The sequence below is a fragment of the Neoarius graeffei genome, chromosome 22 (genome assembly GCF_027579695.1).
Source record: "Neoarius graeffei isolate fNeoGra1 chromosome 22, fNeoGra1.pri, whole genome shotgun sequence".
Classification (NCBI taxonomy): domain Eukaryota; kingdom Metazoa; phylum Chordata; class Actinopteri; order Siluriformes; family Ariidae; genus Neoarius; species Neoarius graeffei.
In genome coordinates this window covers 34076481-34090033 of record NC_083590.1, presented here as the reverse complement: position 1 = coordinate 34090033, position 13553 = coordinate 34076481, and the positions used below count along the sequence as shown (strand labels likewise).

General features: G+C 39.6%; 1 protein-coding gene across 4 annotated transcripts in view; it reads left to right on the top strand.

Moving 5' to 3' along the window:
• The window catches only part of adnp2b (ADNP homeobox 2b), an 82068-nt gene that overhangs the window by 29109 nt on the left and 39406 nt on the right, over positions 1-13553 (top strand). The window contains exon 1 of one of the 4 annotated variants that reach the window (XM_060904753.1): positions 4908-5156. The exons of 1 other annotated variant lie outside the window; for it this stretch is intronic. The gene's annotated coding sequence lies outside the window, so the exon portion shown is untranslated. 2 more of the 4 variants (XM_060904754.1, XM_060904756.1) reach the window with 2 other exon arrangements.

Here is a 13553-nt window from a genome sequence, read left to right as displayed (position 1 = left end):
TACAGGGTCGCAGGCAAGCTGGAGCCTATCCCAGCTGACTACGGGCGAAAGGCGGGGTACACCCTGGACAAGTCGCCAGGTCATCACAGGGCTGACACATAGACACAGACAACCATTCACACTCACATTCACACCTACGGTCAATTTAGAGTCACCAGTTAACCTAACCTGCATGTCTTTGGACTGTGGGGGAAACCGGAGCACCCGGAGGAAACCCACGCGGACACGGGGAGAACATGCAAACTCCGCACAGAAAGGCCCTCGCCGGCCACGGGGCTCGAACCCGGACCTTCTTGCTGTGAGGCGACAGCGCTAACCACTACACCACCGTGCCGCCATTCACAATAATATCTTACAATATTTTACATTAGTGCTTATGATATCATATACGTTTACAACCCCATATCAGCAAAAGTTGGGATGATATGCTTGAAATTGAAATTAAAACTAAAAACAATGATTTGATAATAATCTATGAATTGTATTGCATTCAGAACAACACAGCAGCACATTATTTGATGTTTTATCTCGTGAGTTTTATTTTATTTATTTATTTATTTATTTATTTATTTAATAAACACATTTAAATGTTGACACATTTCAAAAAAGTTTGGGACAGTAAAGCATTTACCACTTACTCATGTTGCCATTCTTTCTCACAACACTTAAAAGATGTTTAGGGACTGAAGACACCAAGTGATGAAGTGTCTCTGGTGTTATTTTGTCTCATTCTTCCTGCAAACAGGTCTTAAGGTGTGCAACAGTACGGGGTCGTTGCTGTCATATTCTCATCTCATCTCATCTCATTATCTCTAGCCGCTTTATCCTTCTACAGGGTCGCAGGTAAGCTGGAGCCTATCCCAGCTGACTACGGGCGAAAGGCGGGGTACACCCTGGACAAGTCGCCAGGTCATCACAGGGCTGACACATAGACACAGACAACCATTCACACTCACATTCACACCTACGCTCAATTTAGAGTCACCAGTTAACCTAACCTGCATGTCTTTGGACTGTGGGGGAAACCGGAGCACCCGGAGGAAACCCACGCGGACACGGGGAGAACATGCAAACTCCACACAGAAAGGCCCTCGCCGGCCCCGGGGCTCGAACCCAGGACCTTCTTGCTGTGAGGCGACAGCGCTAACCACTACACCACCGTGCCGCCCGCTGTCATATTCTTCATTTCAAAATTTGCCACACGTTCTCTATTGGGGACAGAGTGGACAGGCACCCTCTTCTTCCACAGCCATGCCTTTGTAATGTGTGCAGAATGTGGTTTTGCATTGTCTTGTTGAAATATCCCTGGAAAAGATGTCATCTTGAAGGCAGCATATGTGGTACCAAAATCTCAGTGTACTTTTCTGTATTAATGCGCCATCACAGAAGTGTAAATTACCTGCCAAGGGCAATGACACAACCCCATACCATGACACACCCTGGCTTTTGGACTTGTTGCTGGTAACAGTCTGGATGGTCCTTTTTGTTTTTGGTCCTGAGCACGCAGTGTCCATTTCTTCCAAAAAAGCCCTGGAATACTGATTCATCTGACCATAGTACACATTTCCATTGTGTGATGGTCCATCTCAGATGCCTCCAAGCCCCGAGAAGTCGATGGCGCTTCTGGATACAGTTAACATAAACTTCCTTTTTGTACAGTAAAGTTTTAACTGGATGTACCTCGATATTGTAGTGCTTCAAAAAAGTTTACCAAAGTAATCCCAAGCCCATGTGGTTCTGTCAGATACAGATGAATGATGGTTCTTGATGCAGTGCTGTCTGAGGGATCAGAGATCACAGGTGTTCAGATTAGGCTTGTGCCCTTGCCCTTTATGCACTGAAATTCCTCCAGATTCCTTGAATCGTTTAACGATATTATACACTGTAGAGGGTGAAATGTACAAATCCCTTTGTAGCGTTTTCTGAGGAACATTGTTTTTAAACATTTCAATACAATCATTATTACAATCATCTATCGATGTCACCTGTTTCAAATCATTATTTAATTGCTTTACCTCATTACTAGCTGTAAATTGCACCCTGTCCAAACTATTTTTGGAATGTGTTGCAGGCCTGAAATGCAGGAATGGATGTATATTAACAACTGAAATGAAGTTGACAAGATAAAACATGAAATATCTCGGGTTCGTACTGCCCACAATGAAATACAAATCAAAGTGCATTTCGAAATCACTGCTTTCTTTTTTTAATTCGTATTTTGCATACCATCTTAACTTGGGGTTGTAGGTAATATACGATAGATTCACATAGGTTTTTACCTTCTGTGAACGTTTATCGCAGGTATTACGTACTTCAGGATTTACGCTTAGCTTAAGTTTTTGAGCTAATGTAACACTCACTCACTATCCGTTTTGAGTCAGTTGACACATCAGACATGTGTATGACTAGCAGTCTTCAGCAGAGCTCTCCATTCAGCACGGTCTTGAGTCGCCTCCTCTGCGATATTCCATAGCTTCAAGTCAGCACGGATAGATTCTTTCCAGCTTTTTCGAGATCGACCACGGTTGTTCGCTCCTTCAACTTCCAAGGTAGTACATCTGTTGATCCAAGAATTACGGCGTTGGATGTGTCCAAACCAACGGAGACGATTGCATCTGAGGACAGTGTCAAGGTGACGGAGGTTCAGCATCCGCAGAAGAGAAGACGTGCTAATTCGTGTTCCTCTTTTGGCATTGCACATCCATAAAAGCATGGCTCTTTCATTATGCTCAAGCCGTTTTTGGTCATCTCTTCGGAGTGCTCAACATTCAGAACTGTATAACATGGTGCTACGCACACAACTGCTGTATAGTTGACCACAGGTATGAAGTGAGACAGCTTTGCAGGTTAACAATGGCAGCAGCTCTCTAAACTTTCCCCAAGCAGAACGAGTTTTGATAATTGTTGCCAGTTCACAACCACCTCCTGGGCAGATACCATCACCAAGGTATACAAAGCTATAGATGACCTCTAGTTTGTTACCTGCCAAGATTACCTCACTGCACGGTCTTGCATCAGTTGGCCGAGTATCTCCGAGACAATGCTGACACTTGTAATCTAGGTTTTCAACTAACCTCCCCTGCACACCAGAACAGCTTTTGTGTAACTTGTTTTATATTGCTGAATTTCAATTCCATAACCTGGTCAACATTTGTATTAGGGTATTAGAGGTGAGATTGAGAAGAGAGGTAGCAATCTGTGAACAACAGTACGGGTTTATGCCAAGGAAGAGCACGTCGGATGCAATTTTGCTTTAAGAATGTTAATGGAGAAGTACAGGGAAGGCCAGAGAAAGCTACACTGCGTGTTTGTAGACCTGGAGAAGGCATTCGATAGAGTGCCGAGAGATGAGTTATGGTATTGTATGAGAAAATGTGGAGTGAATGAGAAGTATATTAGAGTGGTGCAAGACATGTATGAGAACAGTGAAACAGCAGCGAGGTGTGCAGTTGGAACTAATGAATGGTTCAAGGTGAAGGTGGGACTCCATCAAAGATCTACTTTGAGTCCTTTCTTGTTTGCCATAGTGATGGATAGCTTGACGGATGAAGTGAGGCAAGAGTCACCATGGAACATGATGTTTGTGGATGATCTTGTGATATGTGGTGAAAGTAGAAAGGAGGTTGAGTTGGGTTTGGAGAGATGGAGGGAGGCATTGGAATGAAGAGGAATGAAGGTGAGCAGGAGCAAAACAGAATACATGTGCATCAATGGGGAGAATGGGGATGAGAGTGGAGTGAAGATGCAAGGAGTAGACGTAAAGCAAGCTGGTGAATTCAAGTACCTGGGGTCAACTGTGCAGGAAAATGGAGGCTGCGATGGTGAGGTGAGAAAGAGAGTGCAGGCAGGGTGGAGCAATTGGAGAAGGATTTCGGGAGTCATTTGTGTTTGGAAAGTCCCAGCACAAGTGAAAGGTAAGATGTATAAGACGGTAGTGAGACCAGCTGTGATGTATGGATTGGAGCCTGTACCCTTAACGAAGAGACAGGAGGCAAAGTTGGAGGTGGTGGACTTGAGGATGTTAAGGTTTGCGATGGGAGGTTGGACAGGGTAAGGAACGACCACATCAGAGGGACAGCACATGTAGAGAGCTTGGGAATTAAGCTAAGAGAGATGAGACTGAGATAGTACGGGCACATCCTGAGAAGAAATGCAGAGAACTAGAATGTTGAGGACGGAGCTGCCGGGCACACGAAAACGAAGAGATACATGGATGTCGTGAGAGAGGACATGAAAGTGTGGTAGAGAAGGATGTGGAAGACAGGGAGCAACGGAGACGAAAGACCCGCTGTGGCGACCCCAATCGGGAGCAGCCAAAAGAATAAGAACCTGGTTAACATTTGGTTCAAGACGTATCGGGTGATAAATTTGCACGTAGACAATTTGAGGTAAATTTTAGCCTGACACCTGTTGTGCGTAATTCAGAAGACAGATTTTTGCATTTTGCTACCTTATAAATAGCTAGTGGACATTTCATCTTTTGTACTTTCAGATAGAGTACAGAATAGTCATGATTGCTCGGCTCCTATTGGCCAGTGACATATGGGGTGATATGACTTCAGCCATCACAAGGTCCTCCCACTTTTTTGCAGTTGCTGAGCGACCAAGCAGCCCACAGACGCCCTCTGGTGGCTGTGCTGTGTATATAGACCCAGTAGTCCCGCCCACTTAGGAGTTCCAAAATGCCAAATAATTAATTTTGGATTGACTTAATGAAGTTATTGATTTAATTTTCCACATGAGCAGTGTAGGCTTGTCAGTGTAGCATGACGTGAAGACAGCAGAGGGAGTGGAGATGCTGTTTATTAAGAGTTTCTCGACTTTTAGTGCACTGACATTTCATTGGTCAGGAATGAAATATGCTAATTAGGAATGGACGTCACTTCCCTGTCATTCAATGCGCCATTTTCTCTTTTTATGTGCTTGAACAACGAAGCTACATTTAGGAAGAATTGGTCGGAGCGCGTTTGCGGTGCAATTTTTTTAAAATAAAAAATAAAAGCAGTTTTTTTTGTGTGTGCATCCAGGCTGCCGGTGACCGTCGTTGGGGCGCGGACTGGTGGGAAGTGCGCTTTGTCGTCCTTTTAGGAAAAAAGCGGTAAACTCCCTCCAGGGGGAGAAAAAAAAAAGAAAAAAAATCAGTGGCGCTAAAGAAGGTAAGGAATACAATGCGAGCCCTGAGCTGAGAGCAGCCGAGGCGCTAATGAGGAGAAGTTGGAGCTCAGAGACCGCGGCCATGTCCTCGTGTTCAGCTGAAAGTGCACACAAACCGCACATGTTTATTACACACAGCACAGGAGATTCTGCACACACACACACACACTCATATACACACACACACTCAGGCTCAGCAAATGCGTTTCCTCTCCAGGTTTCTGTTTTTCATTCACAAGGCAAGTTTACCGAAGAAACTAATCACTCGCTTCTCTTCTCATTATTACTACAACCAGGTAGCGACTGTTTACTTTTTTTTAATGACATCATACATCTTCAGGCTTTAAGTTTAATGTAACCAATGGGAGCCTGACTGTGGGAAGATTTCTCATCATTATGACTTGATATAATAATAATAATAATAATAATAAAAAAACCCTATCTCAATATTAATTACTTATTACTTAGTGTCTCATATTAATAAAATCTTATCTCATAACAATGGCTTCTGACTTGGTGTCTCATAATAATGACTTAGTATCTCATAGTACTGACTTAATGTCTCGTAATAATAAAATCTTATCTAATAACAATGGCTTCTGACTTAGTGTCTCAATAATAACTTGGTGTCTCAATCATGACTTAATGTCTCATAATAATAAAATCTTATATAATAATGGCTTCTGACTTGGTGTCTCATAATAATGACTTGGTGTCTCATAATAATGACTTGGTGTCTCATAATAATAAAATCTTATCTTATAACAATGGCTTCTGACTTAGTGTCTCAATAATGACTTGATGTCTCATAGTACTGACTTAATGTCTCGTAATAATAAAATCTTATCTAATAACAATGGCTTCTGACTTAGTGTCTCATAATAATGACTTAGTGTCTCATAATCATGACTTGGTGTCTCATAGTACTGACTTAGTGTCTCGTAATAATAAAATCTTATCTCATAACAATGGCTTCTGACTTAGTGTCTCATAATAATGACTTGATGTCTCATAGTACTGACTTGGTGTCTCATAATCATGACTTAATGTCTCGTAATAATAAAATCTTATCTAATAACAATGGATTCTGACTTGGTGTCTCATAGTACTGACTTAGTGTCTCGTAATAATAAAATCTTATTTCATAACAATGGCTTCTGACTTAGTGTCTCATAATAATGACTTGATGTCTCATAGTACTGACTTGGTGTCTCATAATCATGACTTAATGTCTCGTAATAATAAAATTTTATCTAATAACAATGGATTCTGACTTGGTGTCTCATAGTACTGACTTAGTGTCTCATAATAATAAAATCTTATCTAATAACAATGGCTTCTGACTTAGTGTCTCATAATAATGACTTAGTGTCTCATAATCATGACTTGGTGTCTCATAGTACTGACTTAGTGTCTCGTAATAATAAAATCTTATCTCATAACAATGGCTTCTGACTTAGTGTCTCATAATAATGACTTGATGTCTCATAGTACTGACTTGGTGTCTCATAATCATGACTTAATGTCTCGTAATAATAAAATCTTATCTAATAATGGATTCTGACTTAGTGTCTCATAGTACTGACTTAGTGTCTCGTAATAATAAAATCTTATTTCATAACAATGGCTTCTGACTTGGTGTCTCATCATGACTTGGTGTCTCATAGTACTGACTTGGTGTCTCATAATGACTTAGTGTCTCGTAATAATAAAATCTTATCTAATAACAATGGCTTCTGACTTAGTGTCTCATAGTACTGACTTGTTGTCTCATAGTACTGACTTAGTGTCTCGTAATAATGACTTGATGTCTCATAGTACTGACTTGGTGTCTCATAATCATGACTTAATGTCTCGTAATAATAAAATTTTATCTAATAACAATGGATTCTGACTTAGTGTCTCGTAATAAAATCTTATCTCATAACAATGGCTTCTGACTTAGTGTCTCAGTACTGACTTGGTGTCTCATAGTACTGACTTAGTGTCTCGTAATAATAAAATCTTATAACAATGGCTTCTGACTTAGTGTCTCATAATAATGACTTGGTGTCTCAGTACTGACTTGGTGTCTCATAATCATGACTTAATGTCTCGTAATAATAAAATCTTATCTAATAACAATGGATTCTGACTTAGTCTCATAGTACTGACTTAGTGTCTCGTAATAAAATCTTATCTCATAACAATGGCTTCTGACTTAGTGTCTCAGTACTGACTTGGTGTCTCGTAATAATAAAATCTTATCTCATAACAATGGCTTCTGACTTAGTCTCATAGTACTGACTTAGTGTCTCGTAATAAAATCTTATCTCATAACAATGGCTTCTGACTTAGTGTCTCAGTACTGACTTAGTGTCTCGTAATAATAAAATCTTATAACAATGGCTTCTGACTTAGTGTCTCATAATAATGACTTGGTGTCTCAGTACTGACTTGGTGTCTCATAATCATGACTTAATGTCTCGTAATAATAAAATCTTATCTAATAACAATGGATTCTGACTTAGTCTCATAGTACTGACTTAGTGTCTCGTAATAAAATCTTATCTCATAACAATGGCTTCTGACTTAGTGTCTCAGTACTGACTTAGTGTCTCGTAATAATAAAATCTTATAACAATGGCTTCTGACTTAGTGTCTCATAATAATGACTTGGTGTCTCAGTACTGACTTGGTGTCTCATAATCATGACTTAATGTCTCGTAATAATAAAATCTTATCTAATAACAATGGATTCTGACTTAGTCTCATAGTACTGACTTAGTGTCTCGTAATAAAATCTTATCTCATAACAATGGCTTCTGACTTAGTGTCTCAGTACTGACTTAGTGTCTCGTAATAATAAAATCTTATAACAATGGCTTCTGACTTAGTGTCTCATAATAATGACTTGGTGTCTCAGTACTGACTTGGTGTCTCATAATCATGACTTAATGTCTCGTAATAATAAAATCTTATCTAATAACAATGGATTCTGACTTAGTCTCATAGTACTGACTTAGTGTCTCGTAATAAAAACTTCTCATAACAATGGCTTCTGACTTAGTGTCTCAGTACTGACTTGGTGTCTCATAGTACTGACTTAGTGTCTCGTAATAATAAAATCTTATCTAATAACAATGGATTCTGACTTAGTGTCTCATAGTACTGACTTAGTGTCTCGTAATAATAAAATCTTATTTCATAACAATGGCTTCTGACTTAGTGTCTCATAATAATGACTTGGTGTCTCATAGTACTGACTTGGTGTCTCATCATGACTTAATTTCTCGTAATAATAAAATCTTATCTAATAACAATGGATTCTGACTTAGTGTCTCATAATAATGACTTGATGTCTCATAGTACTGACTTGGTGTCTCATAATCATGACTTAATGTCTCGTAATAATAAAATCTTATCTAATAACAATGGCTTCTGACTTAGTGTCTCATCGTACTGACTTAGTGTCTCGTAATAATAAAATCTTCTCATAACAATGGCTTCTGACTTAGTCTCATAGTACTGACTTAGTGTCTCGTAATAAAATCTTATCTCATAACAATGGCTTCTGACTTAGTGTCTCAGTACTGACTTGGTGTCTCATAGTACTGACTTAGTGTCTCGTAATAATAAAATCTTATCTAATAACAATGGATTCTGACTTAGTGTCTCATAATAATGACTTGATGTCTCATAGTACTGACTTGGTGTCTCATAATCATGACTTAATGTCTCGTAATAATAAAATCTTATCTAATAACAATGGCTTCTGACTTAGTGTCTCATAGTACTGACTTAGTGTCTCGTAATAATAAAATCTTATCTCATAACAATGGCTTCTGACTTAGTGTCTCATAATAATGACTTGGTGTCTCAATCATGACTTAATGTCTCATAGTACTGACTTAGTGTCTCGTAATAATAAAATCTTATCTCATAACAATGGCTTCTGACTTAGTGTCTCATAATAATGACTTTGTCTCATAATCATGACTTGGTGTCTCATAGTACTGACTTAGTGTCTCGTAGTAATAAAATCTTATCTTGTAACAATGGCTTCTGACTTAGTGTCTCATAATAATGACTTGATGTCTCATAGTACTGACTTGGTGTCTCGTAATAATAAAATCTTATCTCATAACAATGGCTTCTGACTTAGTGTCTCATAATAATGACTTAGTGTCTCATAGTACTGACTTGGTGTCTCATAATCATGACTTGGTGTCTCATAGTACTGACTTAGTGTCTCGTAGTAATAAAATCTTATCTTGTAACAATGGCTTCTGACTTAGTGTCTCATAATAATGACGATGTCTCATAGTACTGACTTAGTGTCTCGTAGTAATAAAATCTTATCTCATAACAATGGCTTCTGACTTTGACCCAATCCCAATTCTAATTTCTACCCCTCCCCCTCCCCCTTCCCCTTGGCCCTTCCCCTTGAAACTGAGCTACAAGGGATAGGGCTTGAAATTCAACCCTTACGTATTGGGATAGCCCTTCAACGATCGCATACGTCATCGCGTACCTCCGTCAGCGTTTACGTTAGCAAAACGCGACCAAATGCGTCATTGGCTGCGACCAGCCGCTACAGTCAGAGCCAGAGGCAGAACCAGAAATCTCTGCTGGCAGGGTGTGATTTGTTAACTAACACCACTGAATGGGATATCTTTGGCACTTCGTGCACCACATCCGACAGAATGAGGTGTCAGAACACTCATGTAAACAATAAAAGCGAGAATAACAGAACAAAACGTACGCAGTCAAGCAACCGAAAACAATACTCACTCCCAAAGCTTTTAAGCAGCAGCTTGGATTTCAGAAATCGCTGCTCATTCTCAGCTCGAAAGCGAATCAAGCAGCGTGTTTCCTCTGGATAACAACTTAAAACACGTAAATAATGGAGAAAATACATTTATGACAATCTTTCGCCGCGGGAACCGCCATCTTTCTGAAATCCGCATGAAATCTCGCTGAAATCCGCATGGCATTGTGGGAAATCACTCAAACCCCTTCGTTCGGAGTCAGCTCCAGGAAAATCTCCGTTTGGAGGGGTACAGAAGCCCTACCCCTTCCCCTACCCCTCCGCGTTAACTGGGATTGGGATACCCCTACCCCTTCACGTGAACGCGCAAAATGGAGGGGAAGGGCCAAGGGGTTGGTCCAAGGGGTGAAATGGGATTCGGCCTTAGTGTCTCATAATAATGACTTGGTGTCTCAATCATGACTTAATGTCTCATAATAATAAAATCTTATCTAATAACAATGGCTTCTGACTTAGTGTCTCATAATAATGACTTTGTCTCATAATCATGACTTGGTGTCTCATAGTACTGACTTAGTGTCTCGTAGTAATAAAATCTTATCTTGTAACAATGGCTTCTGACTTAGTGTCTCATAATAATGACTTGATGTCTCATAGTACTGACTTGGTGTCTCGTAATAATAAAATCTTATCTAATAACAATGGCTTCTGACTTAGTGTCTCATAATAATGACTTTGTCTCATAATAATGACTTAGTGTCTCATCATGACTTGGTGTCTCATAGTACTGACTTAGTGTCTCGTAATAATAAAATCTTCTCATAACAATGGCTTCTGACTTAGTGTCTCATAATAATGACTTGGTGTCTCATAATCATGACTTAATGTCTCGTAATAATAAAATCTTATCTAATAATGGCTTCTGACTTAGTGTCTCGTAATAATAAAATCTTATCTAATAATGGCTTCTGACTTAGTATCTCATAGTACTGACTTAGTGTCTTGTAATAATAAAATCTTATCTAATAATGGCTTCTGACTTAGTGTCTCATAATAATGACTTGGTGTCTCATAATCATGACTTAATGTCTCATAATAATAAAATCTTATCTAATAACAATGGATTCTGACTTAGTGTCTCATAGTACTGACTTAGTTTCTCATAATAATAAAATCTTAACAATGGCTTCTGACTTAGTGTCTCATAATAATGACTTGGTGTCTCAATCATGACTTAATGTCTCATAATAAAATCTTATCTAATAACAATGGCTTCTGACTTAGTGTCTCATAATAATGACGTGGTGTCTCAATCATGACTTAGTGTCTCGTAATAATAAAATCTTATCTCGTAACAATGGCTTCTGACTTATGGCCCTTTTCCACTACCCTTTTTCAGCTCACTTCAGCTCGCTTCAGCTCACTTCAGCCCGACACGGCTCGCGTTTCGACTACCAAAAACCAGCACGACTCAGCTCGTTTCAGCCCTGCTTAGCCCCTAAAACTCGCACCGTTTTGGAGTGGGGCTGAAGCGAGCCAAACCGTGCCGAGTGAGGCTGGGGGTGTGAGCAGACACTCCCCTGTGCACTGATTGGTGAGGAGGAGTGTCCTCACATGCCCTGCGAGCGCGCTGGGATCTGTAAACACCGCAAACCCGGAAGAAGAATAATTATGAATTACGAGAATTTCTGAAGCCTTATGCGCCTCGCCTCATCTATACGCTCTTGCCAGTATCTGTTGGCGTTGTCGGTGACAACAAGCCACAGCACCAAGACCAGCAACACTAACGACTCCATGTCCTCCATGTTTATTGTTTACTATCCGGGTCGTGAGACTACCGCTGAAAAGATCACTGAATCAGTGACATACAGAGCATCGTGGACGAGTTCGCGGAGCGCAAGGCTCGCCGTATGCCCTTCAAATAATGCGCGCAGTAGGCTATTGATGTTTTATTATGAGCCATGTACAGTATGTCGCCGAATGTTTTTTTGTTTGAGTTACATGTTCGTTTGAAGGACTTAATGTACGGAGTGTTGAAATTGGTAAACACAGTGCATTCAGTGAGGTTTGCACCACCCTCCTTTTATTTCTGACTCTTCCTGTCACCGTTGCAACCTCTGAGCGCTCATTCGTATGCCCTTCAAATAATGTGCGCAGTATAGGCTATTGATGTTTTATTATGAGCCATGTACAGTATCCTAATGTTTTTTGTTTCTGAGTTACATGTTCGTTTGAAGGACTTGATGTACTAAATAACATAGTTGCACCCGGTAGTGTTGAAATTGGTAAACACCGCAGTTGCGGACATTTTGTAGCCTAAAATGATGTTATGATAAGCTTTAATAAAGGGCCCGGTCATTTGCCCCGCCCCCGGCCCGGCTCTGACTTGTTCCGCCACTGTCACTGATCTCACTGTTTGCGCTGCTTAACGACATCACGTGACGTCCACCCACTTTCGCTAACTCCACCCAATGTGTCCACCCACTTCCAGCCAGCACGGTTCAGCGCGGTTGTAGTCGAAATGCAACTTCAATAGCCCCGCTCAGCCCGACTCAGCTCGACTCAGCACGGCACGGCTCAGCCGCGTTTGTAGTGGAAAAGCGGCATTAGTGTCTCATAGTACTGACTTGGTGTCTCATCATGACTTAATATCTCATAATAAAATCTTATCCAATAATGGATTCTGACTTAGTGTCTCATAGTACTGACTTAGTGTCTCGTAATAATAAAATCTTCTCATAACAATGGATTCTGACTTAGTGTCTCATAATCATGACTTGGTGTCTCATAATCATGACTTGATGTCTCGTAATAATAAAATCTTATCTAATAACAATGGCTTCTGACTTAATATCTCATAGTACTGACTTAGTGTCTCGTAATAATAAAATCTTATCTAATAATGGCTTCTGACTTAGTGTCTCGTAATAATGACTTGATGTCTCATAGTACTGACTTGGTGTCTCGTAATAATAAAATCTTATCTCATAACAATGGCTTCTGACTTAGTGTCTCATAATAATGACTTGGTGTCTCATAATCATGACTTAATGTCTCATAATAATAAAATCTTATCTAATAACAATGGATTCTGACTTAGTGTCTCATAGTACTGACTTAGTTTCTCATAATAATAAAATCTTATAACAATGGCTTCTGACTTAGTGTCTCATAATAATGACGTGGTGTCTCATAATCATGACTTGGTGTCTCAATCATGACTTAGTGTCTCGTAATAATAAAATCTTATCTCGTAACAATGGCTTCTGACTTAGTGTCTCATAGTACTGACTTAGTGTCTCATAGTACTGACTTGGTGTCTCATCATGACTTAATGTCTCATAATAAAATCTTATCTAATAATGGATTCTGACTTGGTGTCTCATAGTACTGACTTAGTGTCTCGTAATAATAAAATCTTCTCATAACAATGGCTTCTGACTTAGTGTCTCATAATAATGACTTGGTGTCTCATAATCATGACTTAATGTCTCGTAATAATAAAATCTTATCTCATAATGGCTTCTGACTTAGTGTCTCGTAATAATAAAATCTTAGCTAATAATGGCTTCTGACTTAGTATCTCATAGTACTGACTTAGTGTCTTGTAATAATAAAATCTTATCTAATAATGGCTTCTGACTTAGTG